This window comes from Mirounga angustirostris, unplaced genomic scaffold (genome assembly GCF_029215605.1).
Source record: "Mirounga angustirostris isolate CCGP_5_RB_7025 unplaced genomic scaffold, mMirAng1.0.hap1 SCAF_13, whole genome shotgun sequence".
Lineage (NCBI taxonomy): Eukaryota > Metazoa > Chordata > Mammalia > Carnivora > Phocidae > Mirounga > Mirounga angustirostris.
In genome coordinates, this window is record NW_026991721.1 from 57,488,924 (window position 1) to 57,516,554 (window position 27,631).

General features: G+C 45.0%; 1 protein-coding gene and 1 pseudogene across 3 annotated transcripts in view; both read left to right on the plus strand.

Moving 5' to 3' along the window:
• STIM1 (stromal interaction molecule 1) overlaps positions 1-27,631 on the plus strand; it is a 188,220-nt gene that overhangs the window by 56,509 nt on the left and 104,080 nt on the right. The gene's annotated exons all lie outside the window — the stretch shown is intronic.
• LOC123857452 (calmodulin-1-like) lies at positions 6,287-6,967 on the plus strand (annotated as a pseudogene).

Genomic DNA, 27,631 nt, shown 5'->3' on the forward strand with positions numbered 1-27,631 from the left:
TTTGTTGTTGAGTTGTTAGGATTCTTTTTTTTTTTTTTTTAAAGATTTTATTTATTTGACAGAGAGACACAGCAAGAGAGGGAACACAAGCAGAGGGAGTGGGAGAGGGAGAAGCAGGCCTCCCGCTGAGCAGGGAGCCCGATGCGGGGCTGGATCCCAGGACCCTGGGATCATGACCTGAGCTGAAGGCAGAAGCTTAACGACTGAGCCACCCAGGCGCCCCAACTTTTCACTTTCTTGATAATGTGTTTGGTACACAATCATTTTTAATTTTTATGGAGTCCCATGTATCTATTTTGATGTTGTTGCTGCTTATGCTTTTGGTGTCATATCTAAGAATCTAAGGTAATGAAGATTGCCCCTGTGTTTTCTTCTAAGAGTTTTATGGTTTTAGCTCTTATATTTAGGTTGTTGATTCATTTTGAGTTAATATTTGTATAAGATGTGAGTTTAGGGGCGCCTGGGTGGCTCACTCAGTTAAGTGTCTTAACTCTTGATTTTGGCTCAGGTGATGATCTTGGGGTCAGCTCATGCTGGGCGTGGAGTCTGCTTAAGATTCTCCCTCTCCTTCTGCCCCTCCCCACTCGTGCTCTCTCTCTCTCTCTCTCTCTCTAAAAAGAAAAAAAGAAAGAGTGAGTCTAACATACTTTTAAATCCTTGAATGTATGCTGTTGAGATTTTCCCAGTCAGTAATGATTTTTAGGTTTTCAGATCCCAGTAGATAAATTGTGTTAGCTGCTGTTGTCTGAAGTGTCACTTTTCACCCGAGGTGCATCTTCAAGCCGATGTTTCCTCCTCCGATGCGGTCTGCTGATGTGCATTTAATAGGTGCCGGGCTACTTTGAGAGGAAGGCCGCTGACGTTTTAGGGCTGCCGGTCAGTAGAGGGACACACCCTCACGTATGTGCAGTGGGATGCTATACCATGGGCTTGTCTGTATCTCAGACCATGCAGAAAGGGAGGAGAGCAAGGACTGAGTTAAACAAGGCCAAGCTGCCGGGGGTCAGGAGAGCAATGCTGCCAGGTCTCAGGTCTGTACTGAGCCTAGTCACATTCCTAGCCCTGTGTATTTGAGAACTGTGTAAAGCAGTAATGAGTTGCAAAAAGACACAATTTGGAGACAGGAGCCTTGATTTCAAATTGGATGACTTCTGGTTAGTCACTTCTCTCTGAGTTTCAGTGTCTTCAGATACACAGTGTGAATGTTGGCTTCATCGGGTTGTTCTGTTTTTGAAGATCAGCTGAGATTATCAGTGGGAAAATGATTTGGACACTGTAAAATGCTGTGCACATTTAGGAATTTAATGGGGAGTCAAGAAGAGACTAATTCTTCCAGGAGTTGTTGTGGGTTGGTTGGTTGGTTTGTTTTTTAAGATTCTCCCCCTGCCTATGATTTACAGCAAAGGTTTGAGGCTTATTGGCCAGATGCGTGTTTTTCAGCTTTTTTCAAATAATTTTACATTTGTTGTGACTCTGTCTTTTTGTGAGTGACAGAGATACAACTCAGGCTGACTTAAGCAAGAGAGGGACTTGCTGACTGAAGTAACTAAAAGGCTAGAAGTCTATTTGTCTTTAGGTACAGCAGGATCCAAAACAGCAAGGGACTTGAATGATGTCATTTGGACCTAATCTCTCTTCCTTTGGCTCTGCTTTTCTTTGTTTTGGTGTCATTCTTAGGCAGGCTCCACCCATGCCGCGGCGGAGATCGGTATCAGCTTAGGGTGTGCATTCTACTAGCTAAGCAACCACTGTTGAAAGATAATACCTCTTTCCCGATGGTGCTGGCAGTCCCGGCTATGATTTTGGCTTGGGTCATGTGTCCACCCTAAAGTAATCACAGAGGAATGCTGGACATTCATTGGCCAACAGAGTTACATTCTTTCTACTCATGGAACCCGGGGCTCAGGGTCTGCTCCCCTGGATCCATGTGGACCAAGAGCAGGTAAGAGTGGTCCCTTAAGGGAAAATCAGGATGCATTTACATCAAGAACGGTTTGGGAGGTGGGGCAATAGTTAAGTCACAAAATTCACAGATGTTCACCACAAAAAAAAGAAGTCTGTTTCTAGTACTTAAAACTCAATCAACTAGAGCTGCTCTGCTTGAAGAAGTAGATATTGCCAAGGAACTTGGGTGTGAGGGGAGGTGTGCAGAGCAGAATTTGAAAACTTCTAGACAGTTTATCCAATAAATATTTGCTTGAAGTGTGATAGTCCTTGAATCCTTTCTTCCTATCTTTCTGGCCTTCTGTAGAAGAGATTGTATTTTCCCTCCAATCAGGGAGAATGGGGTAAGGAGCAGAGCCAGTTACTACTGCCTGGGGTTGAAGATGCCAAGGACCTTGCACCCTGACACCAAACTGCTTTTATTGAAGAAGCCCCGAGCCTTTCGAATTTAAATAGGGAGTCAGTGGACAGGAAGCAGTCACTTTATAATGTATTGGTTAATGTGAGTGGTGAAATATATTTGTATCCTCAGCATTTTGCAAGGGCTCAGTATGCTAGAGCATATAGAGCTGTGAGCTGGATTCTGTTTTGTCAGTTGAGTGAGGGTAAAATTGCCCTCATACATCAGCCAGCTCATCACACAGCCAGCAGCCACTCAGTATTGTTTTTTTTCTTTTTTTTTGAGATAAAACACACTGAACATAAAATTTGCCACTTTAAAGTGTACAGTTCAGTGGGTTTTTTTCTCCTAACAATGTTGTGCAGCCATCACCACTATCTAACTGGGCAATATTTCATCATCCCCAAAAGAAACCCCATTACCCATTAAGCAGTCACTCCCTATTCTCTAGCCTTTGACAACCTACTTTCTGTCTCTGTGGATTTGCCTATTCTGGACATTTCATATAAATGGAATCATGTCTGGCTTCTTTCACTTAGTATAATGCTAGTATATATTTATCTTATTACTTTCTTATGATACTTTTTAGAAGTAGAATTCTTCCACAGATCTACCAGGTAGTCATTTCTTCTATCCTCACATGTATGCTTGGGATGGACATACCTAACAGCTGGAGTAGCATCCACATCAGATCCTTGACCGGTCAAATAAGAGCCGTCATAGTGGGGAAGGCCAAGTAGAAGCCTTTGAATCTGCTGCCTGCTCCTGGCCAGGGTAGTGAATCAAAACCAGTATCACATTCTGTGAGGGATGGTGGAGATTAGTGCTACCCTTAAGTATCTTAAGGATGCAAGGATGGTGGGTCCCTATTATACTGACATTTAATTCATTGGCCTGCCTTCCTACAAAACTGGATGGATCCTGGAGAATGGAGACTTCAGCAGTTCAGCTGAATAGCCCTTATTATGACTGCTGGGGTGTGTGTGGCGTCTTTGCTAAAGCACATTAATATGTGGATGCTGATTTGGTGAGTGCATTCCTTTCTATCTCAGACAGTCCAGTGGAACAGATATCAGTATACCTTTCTGGTTTTGCCCGGGGTTTGTAAACACTTCCACTCCTGTACGCCTTGTCATAATCTAGTCAGAAGAGACCTGGACCATCTGGCCATTTCGTAGAACATCACTTTGATCTATTATGGTGACCACGTCACGCTATAATCAGAATGAGCAAGAGGAGGTTAGCACTTGGAGGCCTTGGTTAAGATATATGCTCCACAGTGGGTTCTGTCACATTCTTTGCCAAAGTGGATGTATTTGTTTTTAACATAGGCCCACAAATTGTTTGATACTTATCCCATCAAGAGGTAGAGCCCAATTCCCCTCCTCTTGACTAAGCTGGACCCTGGTAACTTGAATCTAACAAATAGAATAAAATTAAAGTGATGGTGTATGACTTCAGAGACTAGGTCCTAAGAGTTTTTCTCTCTGTCTCTTGGATCACTTACTCTGGGGGAAGCCCACCAATATATTGTGGATACTCAAACAGCCTGTGGAAAAGCCCATATAGAGAAGAACTGAGGCTTCCTTGATAACACCCAGCACTGATTGGCTAGGAGTGTGAGTGAGCCATCTTGGAAGCAGATCCTCCAGCCCCCAAAGTCTTCAGTGACAATAGCCCTTTATAAACCTTTATGAGAGACCTGAGCCAGAGCCACCTGTTAAGGCACTCGCTGATCCCTGACTCTCAGAAACTGTGATAATGAATGTTTATTGTTTTAAACAACTTAGTTTTGTTATGCAGCAATAGATACCGATACACAGCCCCACAAGCTGTATACGAGAGTTCCAGTTGTTGGACATTCTTTTCAACACCTAGTATTTGCCTATTTTTTTCATTCTAGCCCTTTTGGTTAGTGTGTAGTATTACTGCATTGTGGTTTTAATTTGTCTTTCCCCAATGACTAATGAAGTAGAGCATCTTTTTATTCATAAATACATGAATAATATATACATATGACAAATATATATGATATATAAGTCCAGACAGTGCATATGTGTGTCTATATGATATATATACACATTTATCATATCTATAACTGTATCTGCACATATGCATATACACTCTTTGGATTTATTATTTTGTGAAGTGTTCAGGTTTTCTGCCCATTTTTTTATTGTGTTGCTTGTCATTTTATTTGTTTGTTGGAGTTCTTTATGTATTCTGGAACATATAAGTTCTATGTATTTTGAATATCTTTTCTCAGTTTATCAACTTTTTCCTTTATGTTTAGCCCTTTCTGTGTTCTTTTAAAGAAAACTTGGCCGGGTGCTTGGGTGGCTTAGTTGGTTAAGCAACTGCCTTCGGCTCAGGTCATGATCCTGGAGTCCCTGGATTGAGTCCCACATCGAGCTCCCTGCTCAGCAGGGAGTCTGCTTCTCTCTCTGACCTTCCCCCCTCTCATGCTCTCTCTCTCAAAAAAACAAACAAACAAAAAACTTTGCCTACTCCAAGATCAGGAAGCAATTCTCCTATTTTCTCACTTAATAAGCTTTATTCTTTCATTACTTTCACATAGGTCTGCAGTGATGTGAAATTACATTTTTTGGGTATGTTGTGAGGTAGTGAAGATACATCCCCCCACCGCTCACCCCTGTATGGATATCCGGTTGATCTAATACCATTTATTGAAAGGATTATTCTTTCCCTTCTATATTGTAGTGTCACCTTTGTTATAAGCCAAGTGACCGTTAGGTGTGGGTCTGTTTCGCATTCTCTATTGTATTCCATTGATCATTTTGTATCTTTGCAGCAATTTCACACTGTCTTAATTATTATTATAATAGGTCTTGATATTTGGTAGTGTAAGTCTATCAGCTTGTTGTTTTTCAGGACTGCCTTGTCTGTTCTTGGTCCTTTGTATTGCTATGTGAATTTTAGAATCAGTTTATCAATTTCTGCTAAGAAAAAAACCTATTGGAAATCTGACTGGGTTTGCACTGAATCTATATATTAATTTGGGTGGACTGACATCTTAACTAGATGTAGTCTCCCAATTCATGAACATGATATGTCCTTCCACTTAGTTAGATCTTTAAAATTATTTTTTCTGTAATAGTCTATAAGTTTCCTTCTGGAGGTTCTATATATCTTCCATACCCCTCCCCCCTCCCCTGAGATTTAACGTATTTTTGACACAATAGTAAATGGTACTACTAAATTTTAAAAGTCTTATTGTTATTATTATTATTATTTTTAGAGGGGTAGGGAGGGGCAGAGGGAGAGGGAGAGAAACTTAAGTAGGCTCCACTCCCAGTGCGGAGCCCCTTGATCTCACAACCCTGAGATCATGTAAAAGTCGTATTTTTTTTTTTAAGATTTTATTTATTTATTTGAGACAGAGAGAATGAGAGGGACAGAGAGCACATGAGAGGGGATAGGGTCAGAAGACGAAGCAGACTCCCTGCCGAGCAGAGAGCCCGATGCGGGACTCGATCCAGGGACTCCCCGATCATGACCTGAGCCGAAGGCAGTCGCCCAACCAACTGAGCCACCCAGGCGCCCTAAAAGTCGTATTTTTTATAAAATAAACCACGTCAGTGAAGTCGTTTAGCATTCGACACTTGCATGTTCAATTTCTTTGCCATAGTAGCTTGCTTCAGAATGACTCAGGAGGGCAGTGGTGCTGGGAGCCTCGCAGGCGCGGCTTGGTTACTCGCAGTCGGGCAGCGGCCCCAGCACAGCGCTGAGCACCCATCGCGCCTTAGCAGCAGCCCCGGAGGCGCCCCCGCCCTCACAGCCCCTGCGCTGGTGCAGCCACCCTCCCTCCCTCTGCTCTTCTTCCCTTCGCTCGCACCAGGGCTGATCAGCTGACTGAAGAACACATTGCTGAGTTCAAGGATGCTTTCTCCCTATTTGACAAATGGCACCATCACAACAAAGGAACTTGGAACTATCATGAGGTCACTGGGTCAGAACCCAACAGAAGCTGAACGGTAGGATATGAACAACGTGGTGGATGCCCACGGTAATGGCACCATTGACTTCCCAGAATTTTTGACTATGATGGCTAGAAAAATGAAAGATACAGACCGTGAAGAAGAAATTCGCGAGGCATTCCAAGTCTTTGACAAGGATGGCAACGGTTACGTCAGTGCGGCGGAGCTACGTCATGTCATGACCAACTTAGGAGAAAAACTAAAGATGAAGAAGTAGATGAAATGATCAGAGAAGCAGATATTGATGGAGATGGGCAATTCAACTATGAAGAATTTGTACAGATGATGACTGCAAAATGAAGGCCTGCTTTCAACTCCTTTCCCCCCTTCTAGAAGAATCAAATTGAATCTTTTACTTACCTCTTGCAAAAAAAAAAAAAAAGTTCATTTACTCATTCTGTTTCTATATAGCAAAACTGAATGTCAAAAGTACCTTCTGCCACACACACAAAATCTGCATGTATTGGTTGGTGGTCCTGTCCCCTAAAGATCAAGCTACACATCAGTTTTACGATATAAATACTTGTACTACCTTAATGATAAGGAAGCCCCTAATGGACTCCTCGCAGTTCCGTTTGCTCATGATTAATACACTGTTTGGGGGCGCCTGGGTGGCTCAGTCTTTAAGTGTCTGCCTTCGGCTCAGGTCATGATCCCGGGGTCCTGGGATCAAGCCCCGCATTGGGCTCCCTGCTCGGCGGGAAGCCTGCTTCTCCCTCTCCTACTCCCCCTGCCTGTGTTCCCTCTCTTGCTGTGTCTCTCTCTGTCAAATAAATAAATAAAATCTTTAAAAAAAAAAAAAAATACACTGTTTGGGCTGGCCAGTTTTTCATGCATGCAGCTTGACAATTGAGGACAGTCAGGCATTTGTATTAAAAACAAAAAATGAAAAAAACAAATTTAAACCTTCTTCAAATGGGTTCTAGTTCAACTTGTTAGTATAAATTGTCATAGCTGGTTTACTGAAAACAAAACATTTAAAATTGGTTTACCTCAGGATGCTGTGCAGAAAAATGGGTGAAGGATAAACAGTCTAGACGTAGTCCCACTTAGCAGGATGGCCCTCTCGTACTTCTGGGCATCCCCACCCATGAGTGACCCTGACACTCATCCCGGTGGCATGCCGTGTGTGTTGGTTTAGCGTTGTCCCGTGTTGTCCTAGAGCGAAATGGGTGTCAAGCTGTCACCATTCACACAAACTTTTTTTTTTTTTAACAAGAAACCTTTACCAAGGGAGCATCTTGGGACTCTCTGTTTTTATTTTTATTATTTTTTTAAGATTTTATTTATTTATTTGAGACAGAGAATGAGAGACAGAGAGCATGAGAGGGAGGAGGGTCAGAGGGAGAAGCAGACTCCCCGCCGAGCAGGGAGCCCGATGCGGGACTCGATCCCGGGACCCTGGGATCATGACCTGAGCCGAAGGCAGTCGCTTAACCAACTGAGCCACCCAGGTGCCCCGGGACGCTCTGTTTTTAAAACCTCCTGAACCATGACTTGGAGCCAGCAGAGTAGGTTGTGGCTGTGGACTTCAGCACAAGCATCAACATTGCTGATCAAGAAATTACAATTTACGTCCATTCCAAGTTGTAAATGCTTGTCTTTTTTTTTTATTCCAATAAAAAAAGACCATTAACTTAAAAAAAAAAAAAAAAAAGAATGACTGAGGAAAGAATTCCATGTGTAGTGCTGTGTCTTTACCTCCACCCAGAATCCTTTTAGATTTCCAGTTAAATCAGCTGCTTTATCAGTGGGTATACTTAAGTTGTTTTCATAAAACCTTATTTTTCATTATTTATTTATTATTATTTTTAAAGATCTTATTTATTTATTTGACAGAGAGAGATAGCACAAGCAGGGGGAGTGGCAGGGAGAGGGAGAAGTGGGCTCCCCGCTGAGCAGGGAGGCCGATGTGGGACTTGTGACCCAAGCCGAAGGCAGTTGCTTAGCTGACTGAGCCATCCAGGCACCCCTCATTTGTTATTTAAAATAAAACTTTATTTTATTTTTATTTATTTATTTTAAAAAGATTTTATTTATTTGAGACAGAGAGAGAGAGTGCGGGAGCAGGGGTTAGGGTAGAGGGAGAAGTAGACTCCCCGTTGAGAGGGGAGCCCGAAGCAGTGGCTCGATCCCAGGACCCCAAGATCACGACCTGAAGGCAGATGCTCAACCAACTGAGCCACCCAGGTGCCCCCAAACTTTATTTTAATAAAAGACTTATACAGTCGAGGATATTTTTTCTCCTGTACATTTTCCCTTTAGTGGCCCTTAAAAGGCAGTTCCTTTTATATTTCAGTGTTTAACAGAATGTCTCAAATCCTTTAACTGGCACATGAAAGAAAACTTCAATCCTACTGTATAGCAGATCTCCTATGCTCCATAATATGTAATATTTTTTTAAATCTTAGGAAATATTTTATTTTTTAAAAGATTTTATTTATTTATTTGAGAGAGAGAGCCAGAGAGAGAGAGAAAGAGAGAGCACAAGCTGGGGGAACATCAGAAGCAGAGGGAGAGGCAGACTCCCTGCTAAGCAGGGAGGCTGATGTAGGGCTCCATCCCAGGACCCTGAGATCATGACCTGAGCCGAAGGTGGGCACTTAACCATCTGAGCCACCCAGGCGCCCCGGAAATATTTTATATATGTTGTTCAAACAGCACTTGCTAACAAATGAATACAGTTTGAAAAATAGAAAAATATTGCTTTTCTTGTACTATTTAATCTCATTTTTTACTGCAGCAAGAAGGAAATAGTGTTTCACAATGTTATGTGCCTTTTATTTTTCACTATTAAGTGGGAAACCTATAAAGAGACTTCTTAACTAGATTGGGTATCTCTGGACTTTAAAAATCACAGAAAATGAATAGAGAGGTTTATCTGTAAATTTAATTTTTAGATACGTTTTTAATCATGATAGCTTTATTTCGTTATTTAATACAAGGGTCAGCAAGCTATGCCTACTTCTATAAATAAAGTTTTATTGAAACACAGCCATACTCATTTGTTTACATATAACCTATGGCTACTTTTATACTCTAATGGCAACGTAATTTAGTTACGATAGAAAATATATGGCCTGGGGCGCCTAGATGGCTCAGTTGGTTAGGCCTGGGAGTCTTTTTTTTTTTTTTAAAGACTTTATTTATTTATTGAGAGAGAGAGCCAGAGAGAGAGAGAGAGAGAAAGAGAGAGCACAAGCAAGGGGAGCATTAGAAGCAGAGGGAGAAGCAGACACTCCACTGAGCAGGGAGCCTGATGTGGGGCTCGATGTGGGGCTCAATCCCAGGACCCTGAGATCATGACCTGAGTGGAAGGCAGACATTAAATTGAGCCACCCAGGTGCCCCCTAAGCGTGGGACTCTTGATTTCAGCTCAGGTCATGATCTCGGGGTCATGAGATAGAGCCCCGAGTCTGGCTTGGCACTCAGCTGGGAGTCTGCTTGAGATTCTTTCCCTCTGCCCCTCCCCTGAAGCGTGCACCCACATGCACTTTCTCTCGAAAACAAATAAATAAAGCTTAAAAAAAAAACGTATGGCCTGTGAGCCTAAAATATTTACTGTCTGGCCCTTCACAGAAAATATTTGCTGACTCTGATTTAATATACCAAGGCACAGTGTATACTAAGGATGCAACTCATTGTTAATAATAAATGTAAATCCATATTTTAAGTAGTCTCTTGATAATTTAAAATTTTTTTGGCCAATTTATTGTTTGAAGCAATTAGACTGTTTTTACCCTTAATGTAGCTTCTAAAAAGTTATACTAGGAATAGAAGGGTCAGCTTTGTTACATTCCTATTGTTTAGTTTTGTTTGTAATTTTAATATTATCTTCAACCCATGAGGATTGTTTTTTTATTTTTGTTTACTTATTTGCAAGAATCCCTTAAAATCATTTATCTATGTGGTGAGGGTTGGTTTGGTTGGTAAAAAAATAAAAACCATGATACATAAGGTCATTTAATCAGCTATGTATTAACTGCAGTATGTCCTAGTATCCTAAAAGCAAATGAGTGACTTCAAACACTGATGTTCTCCCTCAGACACTGTGGAGTTCCCCGTGTGTCCTCAGGACATCTTGTATGTGGTAAGTGATATGGAAACATATACCAGACTCAGAGAGGGGATCATCCTTAGTCTGTACAGTTAATATTAGTAAAGCATAATTCTTATATTTTAAGATTAAAAACAAATATGAAATAAGAGTTTTCACTTTTCTTTCTGTGCTTTCATTGGAAAGTCTTTTTTTTTTTTTTTAAGATTTTATTTATTTATTTGATAGAGCACAAGCAGGGGGAGTGGCAGGCAGAGGGAGAGGGAGAAGCAGGCTCCCTGAGGAGCAGGGAGCCTGCCGCAGGGCTGGATCCCAGGACCCTGGGATCATGACCTGAGCCGAAGGCAGACGCTTAACCAACTGAGCCACCCAGGCGCCCCTCATTGGAAAGTCTTGTGAAACCCATTTTGTTCTTTTTTTTTTTTTTAAAGATTTTATTTATTTATTTGACAGAGAGAGACACAGTGAGAGAGGGAACGCAAGCAGGGGGAGTGGGAGAGGGGGAAGCAGGCTTCCCGCTGAGCAGGGAGCCCGATGTGGGGCTCGATCCCAGGACCCTGGGACCATGACCTGAGCCGAAGGAGACGCCTAACGACTGAGCCACCCAGGCATCCCTTGTGCAACCCATTTTGGAGATGACTGTCTTTATATTGTTTGTGTAAATTCTTTCTGAATGTAGACATGATTTCTGAATATAAATACCAGTTTATAGCGTGATACAATGCTAAGTCCAGTAAAGATGACCTTGTGTGGATAGTGTGGCCAGCAACTGTGGTTACAGAATCTGGAAGCTGAGCAAAAGGCTCACTTAGATGCTTCATCTGTTCTTGTCGTGTGTGGGCAGCTCTTTTCCAATAAGATTTTGTGTCTGCAGCTAATTAAACCAAGAATTCAACCTTAGAATGGAGGATATAGGACCGTGTATTCTTGCCAGTCTGTACCCCACCAGAAATACTGCAGTGAGCAGAACCACCAGCTAGCAGGCCTCATTAGTTGGGGATTTACTTTGTGGAACTGACAAAAGTTTAAGTATGGAGTCACACTCCTTGGGTTCAAATTCTGCACTTTTTCTTTTATTAGCTGAGTATTCTTAGACAATTTTACTTTAATCTCTCTCTGTCTCAGTTTCCTCTGAATTTAAATGGGGAGAATAGGATCCAGTTTGTAAGGTTGTTATGAAAAATCAGTTATTCTTTATAAAGTACTTAGAATAGTATCTGGCACATGTGAAATGCTCAGTGGAATGTTTGTTAGTGTTTCACTTTTTGAAGGTTCAGGTTTTGTCAGTATCCTGAGAATATTTATTTCTCTTAGCAGACTTTCTTTTTTTTTAAATGTAAATAGTCTCTATTCAATTACTCTTTTTTGAATTATTAAAATATATTATTTGTTTCAGAGGTACAGATCTGTGATTCATCAGTCTTACACAATTCACAGCACTCACCATAGTACCTACCCTCCCCAATGTCCATCACCCAGCCACCCATCCCTCCCACCCCCCTCCACTCCAGCAACCCTCAGTCTAAGCAGACTTTCTTAACCAAATTTATAAGGCTGATCTATAAAACAAGAATGCCAATTTTTAATTTTACCTCAAGAAATGTTGAACATCTACTGGAATGCCTGTTTCGGTAGGACCAGCGCCTTTTCTCCCTTTGGGTGGCACCGAACACCAAATCCTAATCAGAATGGTTATGGTGAACATGGAATTTGAATTATGACCTTAGTTAGATGAATGCAAGGGTAATATTTATTACCCTTTTAAGAATTTCTTCACTTAAAATGCTAGACATTCACTTTCCGTACTTGCCATAGGTTCTTTTGGTCTGATCCACTCCCCGGGGACTTTGAGTCTGAAGAGCTGGTGATGTGAAACGGCAGACTGCAGTGGTGGTGGTGTTTATAGCAGGGTGGAGCTCCTGGGACAGCAGAGGTGGTGGTGTCACAGTGGCTGTGTTGTGGAGGCTAGCGGTAGTGGAGGCTAACAGTAGTGGAGGCTAGCAGTAGTAGAAGTGTCTATGTTGTGGAGGCTAGCAGTAGTGGAGGCTTGCAGTAGTGGAGGTGTCCATGTTGTGGAGGGTAGTGGTAGTGGAGGCTAGCGGTAGTGGAGGCTAGCAGTAGTAGAAGTGTCTATGTTGTGGAGGCTAGCAGTAGTAGAGGCGTCCATGTTGTGGAGGCTAGCAATAGTGGAGGCTAGCAGTAGTGGAGGCTAGCGGTAGTGGAGGTGTCCATGTTGTGGAGGGTAGTGGTAGTGGAGGCTAGCGGTAGTGGAGGTGTCTATGTTGTGGAGGCTAGCAGTAGTGGAGGCTAGTGGTAGTGGAGGCTAGCGGTAGTGGAGGTGTCTGTTGTGGAGGCTAGCGGTAGTGGAGGCTAGCGGTAGTGGAGGTGTCTGTTGTGGAGGCTAGCAGTAGTGGAGGCTAGCAGTAGTGGAGGCTAGCGGTAGTGGAGGCTAGCGGTAGTGGAGGTGTCCATGTTGTGGAGGCTAGCGGTAGTGGAGGTGTCTGTTGTGGAGGCTAGCAGTAGTGGAGGCTAGCGGTAGTGGAGGTGTCTGTTGTGGAGGCTAGCAGTAGTGGAGGCTAGCGGTAGTGGAGGCTAGTGGTAGTGGAGGTGTCCATGTTGTGGAGGCTAGCGGTAGTGGAGGTGTCTGTTGTGGAGGCTAGCGGTAGTGGAGGCTAGCAGTAGGGGAGGCTAGCGGTAGTAGAAGTGTCTATGTTGTGGAGGCTTGCAGTAGTGGAGGTGTCCATGTTGTGGAGGCTAGAGGTAGTGGAGGCTAGCAGTAGTGGAAGTGTCTATGTTGTGGAGGCTAGTGGTAGTGGAGGCTAGCAGTAGTGGAAGTGTCTATGTTGTGGAGGCTAGCAATAGTGGAGGCTAGCAGTAGTGGAGGCTAGCAGTAGTAGAGGCTTGCAGTAGTGGAGGTGTCCATGTTGTGGAGGCTAGCGGTAGTGGAGGTGTCCATGTTGTGGAGGGTAGCGGTAGTGGAGGCTAGCGGTAGTAGAAGTGTCTATGTTGTGGAGGCTAGCGGTAGTGGAGGTGTCTGTTGTGGAGGCCAGCAGTAGTGGAGGCTAGCGGTAGTGGAGGCTAGCGGTAGTGGAGGTGTCCATGTTGTGGAGGCTAGCGGTAGTGGAGGCTAGCGGTAGTGGAGGTGTCTGTTGTGGAGGCTCGCGGTAGTGGAGGCTAGCAGTAGTGGAGGCTAGTGGTAGTAGAAGTGTCTATGTTGTGGAGGCTAGCAGTAGTGGAGGCTAGCAGTAGTAGAGGCTTGCAGTAGTGGAGGTATCCATGTTGTGGAGGCTAGCGGTAGTGGAGGCTAGCGGTAGTGGAGGTGTCTGTTGTGGAGGCTCGCGGTAGTGGAGGCTAGCAGTAGTGGAGGCTAGCGGTAGTAGAAGTGTCTATGTTGTGGAGGCTAGCAGTAGTGGAGGCTAGCAGTAGTAGAGGCTTGCAGTAGTGGAGGTATCCATGTTGTGGAGGCTAGCGGTAGTGGAGGCTAGCAGTAGTGGAGGCTAGCAGTAGTGGAAGTGTCTATGTTGTGGAGGCTAGTGGTAGTGGAGGCTAGCAGTAGTGGAAGTGTCTATGTTGTGGAGGCTAGCAATAGTGGAGGCTAGCAGTAGTGGAGTGTATGGGCATTGGCAGTTAGCATCACTTGGCTTCTCTGTGCTCTGTGGAGCAGGGGAGCAATGGAACATGAGATGTGATGACAGACTAGTTCTGCCACCTGATTTTAGGCATTGTTCTTGGCATTCATATCTGGTTTTCCACTTTTCCAGGTGAATCTGAGCTTATCTTTTAATAACTTAGTTTTTTGCGTAGACTAGCCAGAATCAGTTTTGGTTGTTGAACTTGCAAACTAAGTTGTTCCTTCAACTGGGAACCCTGGCTGATCCGGGGTCTACAACAGCCTGATGCAGTCACCTCACAGTAGGGATGGCAAGGTCATGGGAAAGCTCCTCGGAGGTTTGAACTTCGTTGGCTCCCTCTCTCCTTGAGAGTGTTAGAATCACTGTATTCCCAGGGCCTAGAATTGTACTTGGCATATAGCAGGTGCTCAGTAAACCTTTATGGAAGGAAATGAATGATGAACTCATTCTGCCAATGAACCCAGTTGTGTGTCTGCCAATCTGTGTCTGTGACTTTGCTTTTTCTTAGCCTCTATAACTCCTTGATAAAGGATACATTTTTTTCGGGACACCTGGGTGGCTCAGTCTGTTAAGCATCTGCCTCCAGCTCAGGTCATGATCCCGGGGTCCTGGGATCGAGCCCCGCATTGGGCTCCCTGCTCAGTGGGCAGCCGGCTTCTCCCTCTGCCTGCCGCTCCCTCTGCTTGTGTTCCCTCTCTCTGACAAATAAAAAAATTTTTTAAAAAGGATACATTTTTTCTTTAGATATGTCAATACACATGTAATCCTGGCTTGAGAACTATTCTGTCTTTTAAACTCACTTGGTTTATCTGTGCTCTGTGAATTTTTTAGGTTAGCCCTGGGATTGTGTGATTGTGATGTGTGTGTGTGTGTGTGTAGAGGGGCACCTCACAGAGCCCCAAAGGGCCCATAAGAACTTGAATCCCTTCCTGGTATCACAGCTTTCTTGGCATTCTGGAAGCCAGCACTTCTTGAATCTTCCTCATGAGGCGTGTTGGTGGAATAAAGAAAAGACCATATAACCATAGACACACACACACACACACACACACACACACACACACACACTGAACTGTATTTGAACCTCAGATTTGCCACCTAATAACTTATGACCGCTGGTAGGTTTTATTCAGATATCCTGTTTTGCTTGTCCTCTGTTGCTGTCTCAGATTGGGAAAGATAGGAAATACAGGCCCTTTATTCCCTCTTTTCCTCTTTTGTTTTAAAGCAGGCAGACCTCTGCTTCAGGGAATTGGCGATTAGCACCCACATTCTGATGCCGAGAGGTCATTTGCTTATGTTTCCTGAGCTCCTTCCTGGGTGCTCTGACATGATGACCTTCAGAGGCTGGAGGTGCGAGGACTTTGAGAAGTTGGGATGGTTTCTGCTCAGCTGCTTCCATTCTTGCCTCTCTTCCTGGTGCAGTGGCTGAGGCTGGTGGCGAGGGCAGTACCCCTGAGATCCTTCTCTTGCCATCTCTAGCGCACAGTGTTTTAGACTTTGGGTTCTCATAAATCAGGGCTGGGGCTTGGGGATGAAGTGCTGTGAGCATCCTAATCAAGATGTAGGGATCAACTGGCCTAGCGTTCTTGAGTTTCAGGCGTAGACACAAGCCTGGAGAGCTGTGACTTGTGCAAGGTGACACAGTCGGTCAGGGGTAGAGTGAGTATCTGAAGATGCTAACAAGGGCAAATGGAAATCTGCAAAGGCTGAGCTCCGTCTGAGACCCACTGTAACATAAAGCTAGCAGGGTTGGGGAGGGGGAGGGATTTATTCTGTGGTTTCCTTTCCTGCATCTTGTCAAGAGTTAACACCTCACCTCTGGTTGCTTTGGTTTGTTCCCACATTTCATTATTTAGAGTGGATCTCAGTCTGTAGTGTTTGGTCTGAAACACACCTTAGTCCTAAATTGTATGCTTGGGGCCATAGGTTACCAAGTTTACAGACAACAGTCTTGGGCCTCTGTGGACATGTGACCAGGCTATGAATAGATCTGAAGTTCGGAGAGAGCCTCAGCTCGTCCCCCACCTCCCCACTCCCAGCAGCCTGCCTGCTGGTAATTTCCTCAGTGCTCAGACAGCTAGACAGAGAATGGAAACAGGGCAATCTGCCCATCCCCTTTTAGGAGGCGATGCAGGCTCAAGTCTACATGAGTAGTCTCTGGCCTCTTGGGTCTTTGCTGTATCAGATGGAGTGAAAGTGCTTAGCATTTAGGAGGAAATAATACCCTTCTGCCCTGGTTGGGATTTTTGTTATTTTTTGATAAACCGGTGTTGGACCCTCACTATATGAAAGGCACTGTACTAGACCCTTTACATGTGTTATCTCTATCTTCCCTACAACCTTGTGAGGTGGGTATTATCCTCATTTTACAGAGATTGCTAAAACTCAGAAAGATTTACTAAGTAACCTACTGTCACACAGCTAACAACTTGAATCCAGGCCTTCTGATCTTGTCCTTTCTAAATGACAGCTTCCCTGTTTGTAACTTTCTTTAGTAAATATTGGGCTAGGATAATTGGGGTGGGCTATCCTTGGGGCCACTTGTGTAATTGATTGATCCCATATGACTTGGAGAAATGGGGATGAACCTGAAGGGACAGGGAGAAGGAAGACCTGCCAGTGTGTGAGCAGCGAAGGGAGCTAAGCGGGTGGCTCTAGCGTAGCGGGAGGGTACGTGCTGTATGCCACCTTAGTGAACCCAGGTCAGATAGAGGCTGTCCTGCAGGCTCTTCACCATATTCCTTTATATGGCATTCAAGGCACTCAGAGGTGGGGTTTCTGCCTCAAAACCTCTACTTTATCTCTCCTTACTTCCTATCACACAGACTGTTCTTTGTTCTGTTGTTCATCCAGTCTGCTGCCATCTTCCATGCATGGGTATTTATAGGCTCTGTGAAGATTCTAGTCAAAAAGTAACTGTTGACCACTTAGGGCTGAGCAGACAGTTTTGAATACCTAGTTACCTGAGAGTCATTTTGGACCGGAGCTCTCTCATTCATTCGTTCATTACTTCATGTTTAGCCTTTCTAATATACTGTGTACTCCTTCTATTCCAGGCCCTGGGAATCAGTATCAGGAAAGACGGATATGGTTTGGGCTCTCCTAGAGCTTACAGATTAGCAGGGAAGGCAAAAATGAAGCAAAGAATTACAGTGAAGTCTGATGAATGTCATGAAGTGGAAATAAGGGAAGTGATGAGAGGGTACATATTGCAAGGGAACTTTTATCTCCTCAGTACCTGAGGAGATGACATTTAAGTGAGACCTGAGGATTGAGAAAAATTAGCTAAGTAAATAGGGTTAAGAAAGGCAATTTTAGGCAGCAGGCAGAGTATATGCAAAGACCTGGTGAGAGGGACAAGGCCATGTCCATGTTGGGTCATTTATTAAGCAACCATTTACACCTGATGGGTTATATCATGTACTGTGCTAGGACTTAGGGATATAAGAAACAATCAGATGGCCCCTTCCTGTCTGGAGAAATTCAGTCAGGAGCAGTGGCATCACTCCTTGGTAACCAGGGTGCTAAGGTCACCCTAAATCTTGGACTCAGTCTCCTGGGTCCCATGTGACAGGACTTAACAGCTTTAGAGAAATGGCCTGCCCTTGAGCATTTGGTGCACCTGTCAAGCAGAGAGGACATGGACCTTAGTTGCACACTTGCTTCACACTCACCAGGTCTTTGGTTGATGGAGTTCATCTACAGACGACTTGAGGTTGATCGAGGTCCAGAGATTGGTTTTTACCCCAGTAGGAGCATAGTAGAGCCTTTCTGGCTGGGATGAAGTTGCCTTGGTTTTCAGAGCTCATTGTCACTGGTCTTATATTTGTTATTGGGATTGAGTGGTATCAGGCCCATCCATTTTCTTGAATTGATGTCTGTTGTTCCGAGTTCTGGCACTGCTGATGGACAGAAGAAGTCTTGGGGGCTGGCTGTCTTGGACAATGCGGTGCATGACTGCAGGGTGCGCCGTCTGCACAGACTGTGTTATGAATGGGGCCGCTCCTCCCTAGTTGTGCAAGAGTGCATCATTGTGGCACTGGTTGAAGGGAGGTTATTTAAACACCGACCGTGTGCCCCAGGCTAGGTGGTTTATATTCTCTACTTCCCTTAATAGTCCCAAGAATGCTCTGAGGTAAATGCTGTTAGTATCCTCATTTACAGATGAGAAGACTGAAGGTCCAGGGAAGCTAGCAAGTGGTGGCTTGGGGTTCAAGCTCTGGTCTGACTGAAGTCCATGCTTCTCCCCCACTCGCAGCTGTTTCCCAGTGTGGTTACAGACTTTAGGTCTTGCCTGTCATCTTGTTGCCATGGCTTCCTTGGCCTTGTCTACTTGGACTTATCTGCCTGGCCTCCCTGTGTCAGTAACCCGTGGATTCTCAGCATGGCCGAGGCTCAGGAATGTGCCTGCTTGGGAGATACCCGAGAGTATCTAAATTGTTTTTCCCATCCAAATTCTTGTGCATGTGTTTAGTGTGAGGCGAGAATATAACTGTAGCTAAAGGCACTTTTGAGAAGTAAGTCAGCTCTGGATTTGTTGGGTCGCCTTTCTCGCTCCAGCTTCCCCAGCATTCTCAGTAGGAGAGAGACTAGGAGATGGCTCACCAGAGATGAGTCTGAGTGAAAAAGGCACTGAGTCTGGTAGGATGAGATCCCCCCAGGCTTCCTGAGGGGCCCGACTGCCAGGCTCGGTTGGATCTTTGTAAATTAGTAGTCCCTTTTCCAGGGGCTTACGTTCTTGTTTCTTTCTTTTAATGGAGGACCAGCCTCTTCATCTGGGGATCCTGGAGCTGCTGACCTCAGTGTGAGACGGTTTTTTCTTCCCCGAGCTGTCAGGGGTGTAGGAGTATGTGTGCTGTGAAGAGGGAGGTGTGTGGGGCAGAGTCTGGGGAGAGGGCGAGCGGGGAGGGATGTGTAGGCACCGCCTCACCCGCTTCTCCGCACTCTTTCTTCTCCCCTGCGCCCCTGTGGAGGCTTTGCGGTCTCCGTCTTGTGTGAGAAGTAGGGTCCTAAATACCACGAGGCGGCTGCACCCACCTGTCTTGTGTTCCGGCTCCACCAGACTGCTTGCAGTGCCTGAAGCATGACAGGCTTTTTCATACATTCTGTTCCCTCTGTCAGGAATGTCCTTCCCGTCTTTACCCCCTGTATGTGCACACATCCTTCAAGAGCTGGTTTAGATGTCACCTTTTCAGTGACGCTGCGTTAGATCTCTTGTCTCTGTGGAGGTAGGCATACCCACTTTTGTGCCTCCACAGCACTTTGTACCGGCTTCTGTGGTGCGGTGATTATCCACTTCCCTGTCTGCCCCCCTCTCCATGATGGGGCCTCTTGAGAGCGAGAAACAGAGTCGGTTTCATCTCTTGTTAGCAGGCACAGGGCCTGAGGGAGACTCGAGTTATCAGTAATTTTGCCTTGAACGACACTAATGCCTGAACTGGAAGCAGATGGTTGCGTACCACTCTGTTGTGCGCCTCCATGAGCTACGAAAGCGTTCTCTTCGGTGATTCGGTGACCGGCATGCCGTCCAGGCTCCAGAGCCCTGCAACGACGCATCGCAGTGGGAATGGTGTCGTGTGCCACAGACGGTATCTTTGTCTGCTTGGCCTTACCTTGCCCTTCACCCACAGTGCTCTTCGAAGCCCCTGGGCCTGACCCAGGGAATGAGTAGGGAGGAAATGCCAGAAATGAGCCACTCTTGGCATCCTGATTCCTTCACTCTCAGGTTTGGCCCTGTGGGGCCGTGCAAAGTGAGAAAATGGAAATGAACTGTTCCCTGTAATAGCAGCCGACAGGGATCTCCTCCAGATTGTGCGTACTCTCCCCCGTGTGGCGGCAGCTGCAGCTGGATCAGAGACAATCAGTTCTTCTAACCTAGCTCACTTGGCTCACCCTGAGGTTTCTCACACGGCTGCGAGCCTGAAACAAGTCCTGTTACACTTGGTTTTCCCCCATCATCAGGCCACAAACTGTGAGATTGTATATTCGTCTCCTTTCATTTTAATAGAGAAGGAAACCTAGGTCCGCAGGGAGCATGGGACAAGCTCCAGGTCGAATGACTGGTGTCAGCCGAGGCTGGACGCTGGTCTTCCCACTCCCAGCAGAGTGCTGCTCCCTTCGCTATACCTTGCTGCCTCTCATATCAGTTTTCTTTTTCTATTTGTAATTCCTATAGATCGTGAAGTTGGTGAGGGTGAGTCAGCTGGGAAACTGGCTATCTTGTCCTTTGGTCACTCCCTCACTCCTGCACTGGCTGGACCCAGGAGACAGGAAAGACTTGGTGAAGGACTGAATAAAAACCCAAGTTGCTCCAGGAGGACCTCATGAGCTAAGCCAGAAGAAGACTAAGGAAAGCAGATCCCTCCCAGTTTCCCTGGAATATCTTTAGTTTTGATGATGATTCCTGTGGTTTGGCTTTCCCAGTGTTAAACACAACGTTGGCTGGAGCATGGAGGAGGTGTGGTTTGTAACACTGGCGTTTGATCCTTGTGAAAGCCAGATCTGTAATGAGGCTTCTGGGAACATACCACATCTGGGTTAGCCAAGGATGCCTTTGGGTCTTCAGACCCATCCCTTGCTCCCCAACAGCAAGCATAGGACATAGGGATTGTGTGCAGCACTGCAAATTCCATTACAGACAGATAACATTTGTCCAGTGCTTATCATGATTTCTGGAACTATTTTAGGTATTTTATAATTCTCTTAATCCTTACAATCCTCCATGAGTAGTTTCTATAATTTTTTTTTTTAAAGATTTTATTTATTTATTTGAGACAGAGAATGAGACAGAGCATGAGAGGGTCAGAGGGAGAAGCAGACTCCCTGCCGAGCAGGGAGCCCGACGCGGGACTCAATCCCGGGACTCCAGAATCATGACCCGAGCCAAAGGCAGTCGCTTAACCAACTGAGCCACCCAGGCGCCCCTATTTCTATAATTTTTTAAAAAAACTTTTCAAAGTGACTTTATTGAGTAAATTTACATAGAGTAAAATGCACTTGTTTTAAGTGTTGACAAATATATACAACCTTTGTAATCTCTTCCCTGCAGTCAAGGTATAGAACATTTCCATCAATAAGTACTATTATTATCCTCATTCTAGAGGGCAGAAAAGTGAAGTATAAGAGGAGTTAAGGGACACTGAAGGGATGTCCAAGGTCTCATGGCTTATAAGTGATAGCACCAGGATTTGACCTCCAGAACCCATATTCTTAACTACCATATTGCTTTCCATCTCTTCATTTGTGGTTCAGTCATTGCCTCTTTTGCTCGGGTGGATAAGATTAAGGAGTAAGATGACTTAGGCTTAAAGTCTAAGCATTAAAGGGGCCCTGGGCAAGAGGCCCAGAGGTAGGAAGTGGGGAGGGATGAAACAGCAGTCTCAGTACTAGAATCCCAGGACCCAAGCAGGCAGAGCTACTTGCCTTTTGGCCAGCCTTCACCTCTCCACGCCCTGACTAGGGAGCCTCCTAACAAGGTATAATGTAGTGCCTGTAAAGGGGACTGGCTCCTCGGTTCACATAACTGAGATATGAAACAGAAGAATAGTCTCATTTGCTCTGAGAGTGCTGTCTGTGGTAGCCTGCATCCAGTTCTGGGCTAGGAGACTCTCAGGGCCACATGGACAGGTCAGAGCATATATAAAGGAGGCACAATGGAGAGAGATCCTGAAAATCTAATCCTTTGAAGAGGGGTTGAGGAACCAGATTTGGAAGGCCTGAAGAGAAAACATAATCGTCTTCATATCCTTGAAAGGCCATTCTTTGGATGAGAGCATCAACTTGTTTTTCTCAGTGGCTTCAGAAGGCATAATTAGAGAGCCCTGTGGGTGGGACAGTATAAGCATATTTTGGAAAAATTGAGGTACAGTGGATATGACATACCTCATCAGCTTGTCATCAGCTTGGAGCACAAATAAGGTCAGATCTCTTTTCAGTAGTAAGATTGATCTCTTGAATGAGGATGAAATTATGTGGAAGTTTAGTATGTCTCTCCTGGGGCCTTTCCTCTTTCTCTTTCTGCAGTATTTAAGGACTTCATAGGCTCATTTGGTCCAAAGGAGTCAGGCTTAGTTCCCAAGAGAGAACTAGAGAATCTTACTGGTCTGTTAGTGGGCCCCATTTTCAGTTTCCGTCATGGGACACCGTGTGGCTTTTAAGAGTGGCTCTCACAGTGTGCTCTTTCCTTATTTAGTGTAGCCACGAGGACTTGGTTCTACACATGGTGCAGTGGTTTTTTGAGGGAGGATGACAGCACCCTTCAGTTTCACATTTGGCCTAGGCTCCACTAAGCTTGAGTTCTCAGAGCGAATGCTCCTCAGTTCATATATGTATAAGCTCATTCATTGGAGGAGGGAACCCCTACAATCACCAGTTGGCAGGGTCTAGAAGTATTTCTAGATTTAGCCACATTTCAGTTCCAGAACCAGCCTTCTTCTACAGTCATTTTGGTTATTGTATTGAGCTTGAAACACCCATTCAGACTTTCTGTTTCCTCTGCGTGAGCACTTACTGTAGGCTCTTAATGTTCCTTTCTACCTTTAACTTGATTAGGATCTCAGTCTGTTAGGGAAATGATAATAGCATTGAACCTCAAAAGAAAGGGGTGAAGATTTCAGTCTTTTGTCCTGGAAGGGTTTTGGATCCTGTACATATGTATGTTCATGCATTTGTATTCACTTTCTAAGGGGTGTTGGAGCAGTCTTTGCCAAGTCACAAAAGATCATGCTGTTTCCTTTCCCCCTAGGGAATGTGTGCTCCCTTGTTTTATATTTATATGGTTAAAAGGGGATTCCCTCAAGAACAAGGGTCTGCTCCAAGGTGACTTGATGTTTCTAAGGCAGAGGGGGCTGACAACTTTAAAATGGCAGTTTCCATAACTGAAGTAGTTTGAATTATTTTTAATCTGGTCCCCTGCTGTACAAGGAGGATTTTTCAAACTACTAGAAATTCCTACCATTGGGGTGGGCCATCCAGAGATATGAGTGCTTTGACATTACAACTGTTAAACAGACTAGTTGCCTAGGGCCATTGTGAGGAAATGCTGGATTTCTTATAAGACCACCCACCATCCAGAATGAGTAAGGTTAACATCAGAAGATGTGAGAAGGGGCAACTGGACCATGTCATCTAAACCTGGATTTTAAAACCCTTTCCTCCATGGGGGGGACTCTCACTGATTATCTCCACTATATCATACTAGCTTCAGCAGGGTACTGCTCTCCTTTTATGTTTGGGTCCAAGTTGGGCACGGGAACTTTTCTTTATTACCATATAACTGAGCCCTGCATAGAATATTTAGACAAGAATTTTCTAAAGACTCAGGGATAGCAATAGGAAAATAAACATAGTTATTGAAACTAGATAATCTGGCTTATATAATGTTGCTTGATCTCTGGGGCACTCAGAGGATATACACATAAGCAGTGCCATCCCGATTATCTGGTGATGGGCTGGAAGCAAGATGAGTAATGAGTATGAGTTAGAGTAAATTGGCCTCTAAAGGGCCTTATAGCTCTGAGATTTTGTGATTCTTCTGGGGTTTCAATCCTGAAAATTGTAGAACTGACTTTGTGCTGTGACTCCTAGAAATCTTACAGGCCCAACAGGGGGTCAGGAAAGTGGTAACTAGATGCAGTTGAGGTTACCATTGATCTCATTTCCACATTTCTCCCAACCATGGCTCTCCTCTTAGACCAGAGAAATACAGTATGAAATACAGCCTCTTATGTTATATATGTCTGATCACGATTAAAAAAAAATAGCCTTAGTCTTTGTCCATGATGTTGATCTGTCCTTTCTCATTTGATCCTCTCAACACTTCGTGATATGGGCAAAAACGTGCTTACTAAGCTCTTTTTAGAGGTGAATAAACTGAGGTCCAGAGAAGTTAAGTAATTTGTCCAGATTGCACACTAGATTGACTGGTATCCTTAGTGCTGTCAAGAACTGTTTGTTAAAGAACACCTGGCTGGCTCCGTGGGTTAAGCATCTGACCCTTGTTTTCAGCTCAGGTCATGACCTCGGGGTCATGAGATTGAGTCCCATGTCGGGCTCTACGCTCATTGGGGAGTCTACTTGAGATTCTATCTCTCCCTCTTCCCTGCCAGGCCAACAACTCCCTCCCCCCTCTGCTCAAGCACATGCTCTCTCTCTCAAATAAACAAATAAATCCTTTTATTTTTATTTATTCATTTATTTGACGGAGAGAGAGTGCGAGCCCAAGTAGGGGGAAGAAGCAGGCAGGAGAGGGAGAAGCAGGCCCCCCGCCGAGTGGGGAGCCCAACGTGGGGCTCGATCCTAGGACCCCGGGATCATGACCCAAGCCGAAGGCAGATGCTTAACCGACTGAGCCACCCAGGTGCCCCAACAAATAAATCTTAAAAAAAAAAAAAAGAACTATTTGTTGACTAAATGAAGCCTAGATTCTGTCTGTCCTTGGCCAGTATTTGCTACCACATTATTCTGAACCCTCCAGGGGCTTCCTGTGAGCATCTGAAGGATTGGCTGGTTTTTGCTGACCTTCCCTTTGGGATTCCCTCATTCTGTAGCTGAAGCTGTGTGCACTCTTTAGAGAACATCAGCTCAATTGTGTTCCCTACAGAGTGGGATGGGAAAAAACATTCCACCCACTGTGGTTCTTTTTTTGTTGCTTGTTTTCTGCGATCTTCATATTGCCGACAAGAGTGACTCATAGACTGCACTATGTGATTTTCTTGGTTAAGAGAACCTTTTTCTTAGCTCTAGAAGAAGTTAACCAATAGTTATATATGGTTAAGATGCAGATGTTTAACAGCTTTACCCAGAGCACAACAAATCTGAGCCCAGACCTATTTGGTTCAGTAAAACTCTGCAGTCACTGTGTACCTACCATGTGTTAGGGATTTAGAGGAAGCCCTTGGGGTGAGGGGCTTAGAGTCCAGTTGGAGAGATAGACACATACATAAGCAGGAAAATAGTTTGAGACAATTTTAAATAAAACACAAAGTCAAGTAGTGTACGTGTAAACATTTAAATGTGGGGAGTAGGTCATAAAGGGCTTAGAAGGTATAGCAAAAAGAGTGTGTGCTTTAGAACTGTGGCTCCTTGACAGGTTAAATCCCTGAACTACTTTTTCCTTATCTGTAAAATGGGTATAGTGATAGCAGCCTCACAGGAGTGTGAGGATTACATGAGGTGATGTGTTCAAAGCACCAGCATAGTGACTGATGCATGGTAGGCATTAAACCAGTGGTGATCCCCTCCCTCCCTCCCTTCCGTTTTTCTAGGAGCTTTCCTAGAGGAGCTAAGCCTGAAAGGTTGATTAGGATTTGGGGGAAGGAAGGAGGGAGGATGGAAGCCAGGAATGAAAGGGCAGGCCCTGTGAGAATGTCAGTCTGGTGGGAGTGGGGGGCACATGGGAGAGGCAGTGCAGAGTAAAGCTAAAGAGACAGAAGTTTGGACTTAATTTAGAAGAAGTGTATTATGGGAGGTGTATTTAAGCCCTGTACACATGTGTCTATATGTATATAAAGGTCCTTATTATACCCTGCAGCATAGCGTAGTAGTTAAGAGCTTGGACTCTAGAGCCAGACTGTTTGTTTCTAATGCTACCACTTAGTTTACTTCTCCATGCCTTCATTTCTGGATTGGGAGAATGGAATTGATCATATTGATACCTTGTAGGGTTTTCAAGAGGGTAAATGAGATAAATATGAAGTGCTTAGAATAGTGCCTGACACGTAGTGTTACATAAATGTTAGCTGCTATAATAATAATAACTTAAATGATACAAAGCTCTTATTAAAAGTGTATGCCCTTACTGATGAACTCTAACGTTAAAGAAATAAGTTCGAGGTGCCTGGGTGGCTCAGTCGGTTGAGTCTGACTGTTGATTTTGGCTCAGGTCATGGTCTTGGGGTCCTGGGATCAAACCCTGGGTTGGGCTCTGTGTTTGGCAGGGAGTCTGCTTGAGGATTCTCTCCCTCCCTCTGCTCCTACTCCTGCTTGTGCTCTCTCTCTCTCTCTGAAATAAGTAAATTAATTTAAAAAAGAGCTGATCCATTAACTGAGGGATGCCAGTTGACTGATGTCTGCCGTTTGAAGGCCTCTGCTAGAGGGAAAGGGTCATCAACATGGTGAGCGAGGTGAGGCCTGCGTGAAGTGGTGGGAAACCAGATCTGACCAGAAGGGGCAGGACGAATTGGCGGGGCGGGGTGGGGGACAGTTGGCAGTGGGCTCTTGAGTTGAGGTGTGTTCCCGTTGAATCGTCTAGTGTAGGACATCTGTTGCGTCTGGAGGTGATCCCTGGGAGGGTTTAGCGGTACAAGTGTAGGTCTTGGGCAGCCTCGTCAAAGAACTTGAGTTCTGGGGAGGGGAGTGCAGAGCATCTGAAGGATTGGCTGGTTTTTGCTGACCTGCCGAGCAGACCGTGCCGCCATAGGAAGAGCATTGCTACGTACTGTTTGAGTGGATAAATGTTGTTCGAATAAAATAGAGCAGTCACTGAGGACCACCAGGGAGCCAAACGTTCCCCTCGGAGTAAGCATTATGGGCATTGGGCTTGACAGTAGGGCAGGATTTGATGGGGGTGGTGGGGGGATGTGCATGGAGGTGAGAATGGGTTTAGCGGACGATCAAGTTACCAGTCAGACTTTAACCCAGTTTCTCTATTCCGGTGAGTTCTGCAGCAGAACAGCGCTCCTTGCAATGGCCATATAATATCTAGACTGCACATAGCAATCTCATCACGTGGGCTGCAAAAGTAGCTCCGATTTCCTGGGAAGAGTGGCCTGTGGTGCCTGGGTGGCACCTCACCAGCTTCTTTGCTGATTTGCAAGTCCCGCAAGGGTTGGCCTGGGCTGGTGTTCTATGCTGTTGGGGTGGGGGATAGGAGGCTACTCTCTTCCATTGGGATAGTGCTTCAGGAAAGGGCCTGAGGACCTCCCCCCTCACCCTTCCTTCCAGTGCTGTTTGTGCTTTGTGCGTTGGCTGGGCCTAGCTGGAACATGGGTTTGGTGATGGGTGTGTAGGGTGGCAGGGACTGTTGGACTTTCTGCTTCCACTAAATGAACTGTGGTTTGTTATGACCTATTTGCTTTGCTCTGTATTTGTGCTGCATTAAAGGATTTATGTCTTCATCTTGACCAGCTCAGAGTTAAACCACTAGAGGTTTTCATTTGAACTGGACCATTTCTCATTTTAGCTGGCTTTTAAGCTTTAAGTCTTTTTTTTTTTAATTTAAGATTTATTTATTTATCTGAGAGAGAGCATGAAGTGGGGAGAGGGAGAAGGAGAAGCAGACTCCCCACTGAGCAGAGAGCCCGATGCGGGGCTCCATCCCAGGACCCTGGGATCATGACCTGAGCTGAAGGCAGACGCTTAACCAACTGAGCCACCCAGGTGCCCCAAGTTTTACGTCTTAAGACCATTAATGGTGGTATCCACCAGCAGAGCTTTTTGTGAGGTAAGGTGGCTCAGGCTGCTGGGAGCCAGTTTGCAAGGCAAGAAGCAGAAGTGTGCATGCCCAAGATACAGAAGTCTCTTGTAGAACCTCAAGCTTATGCTCAGTGCTTTGGGTCTGTGTGAGTGCAGAGTGGAGCTAGGTGTATTACAGACTTTG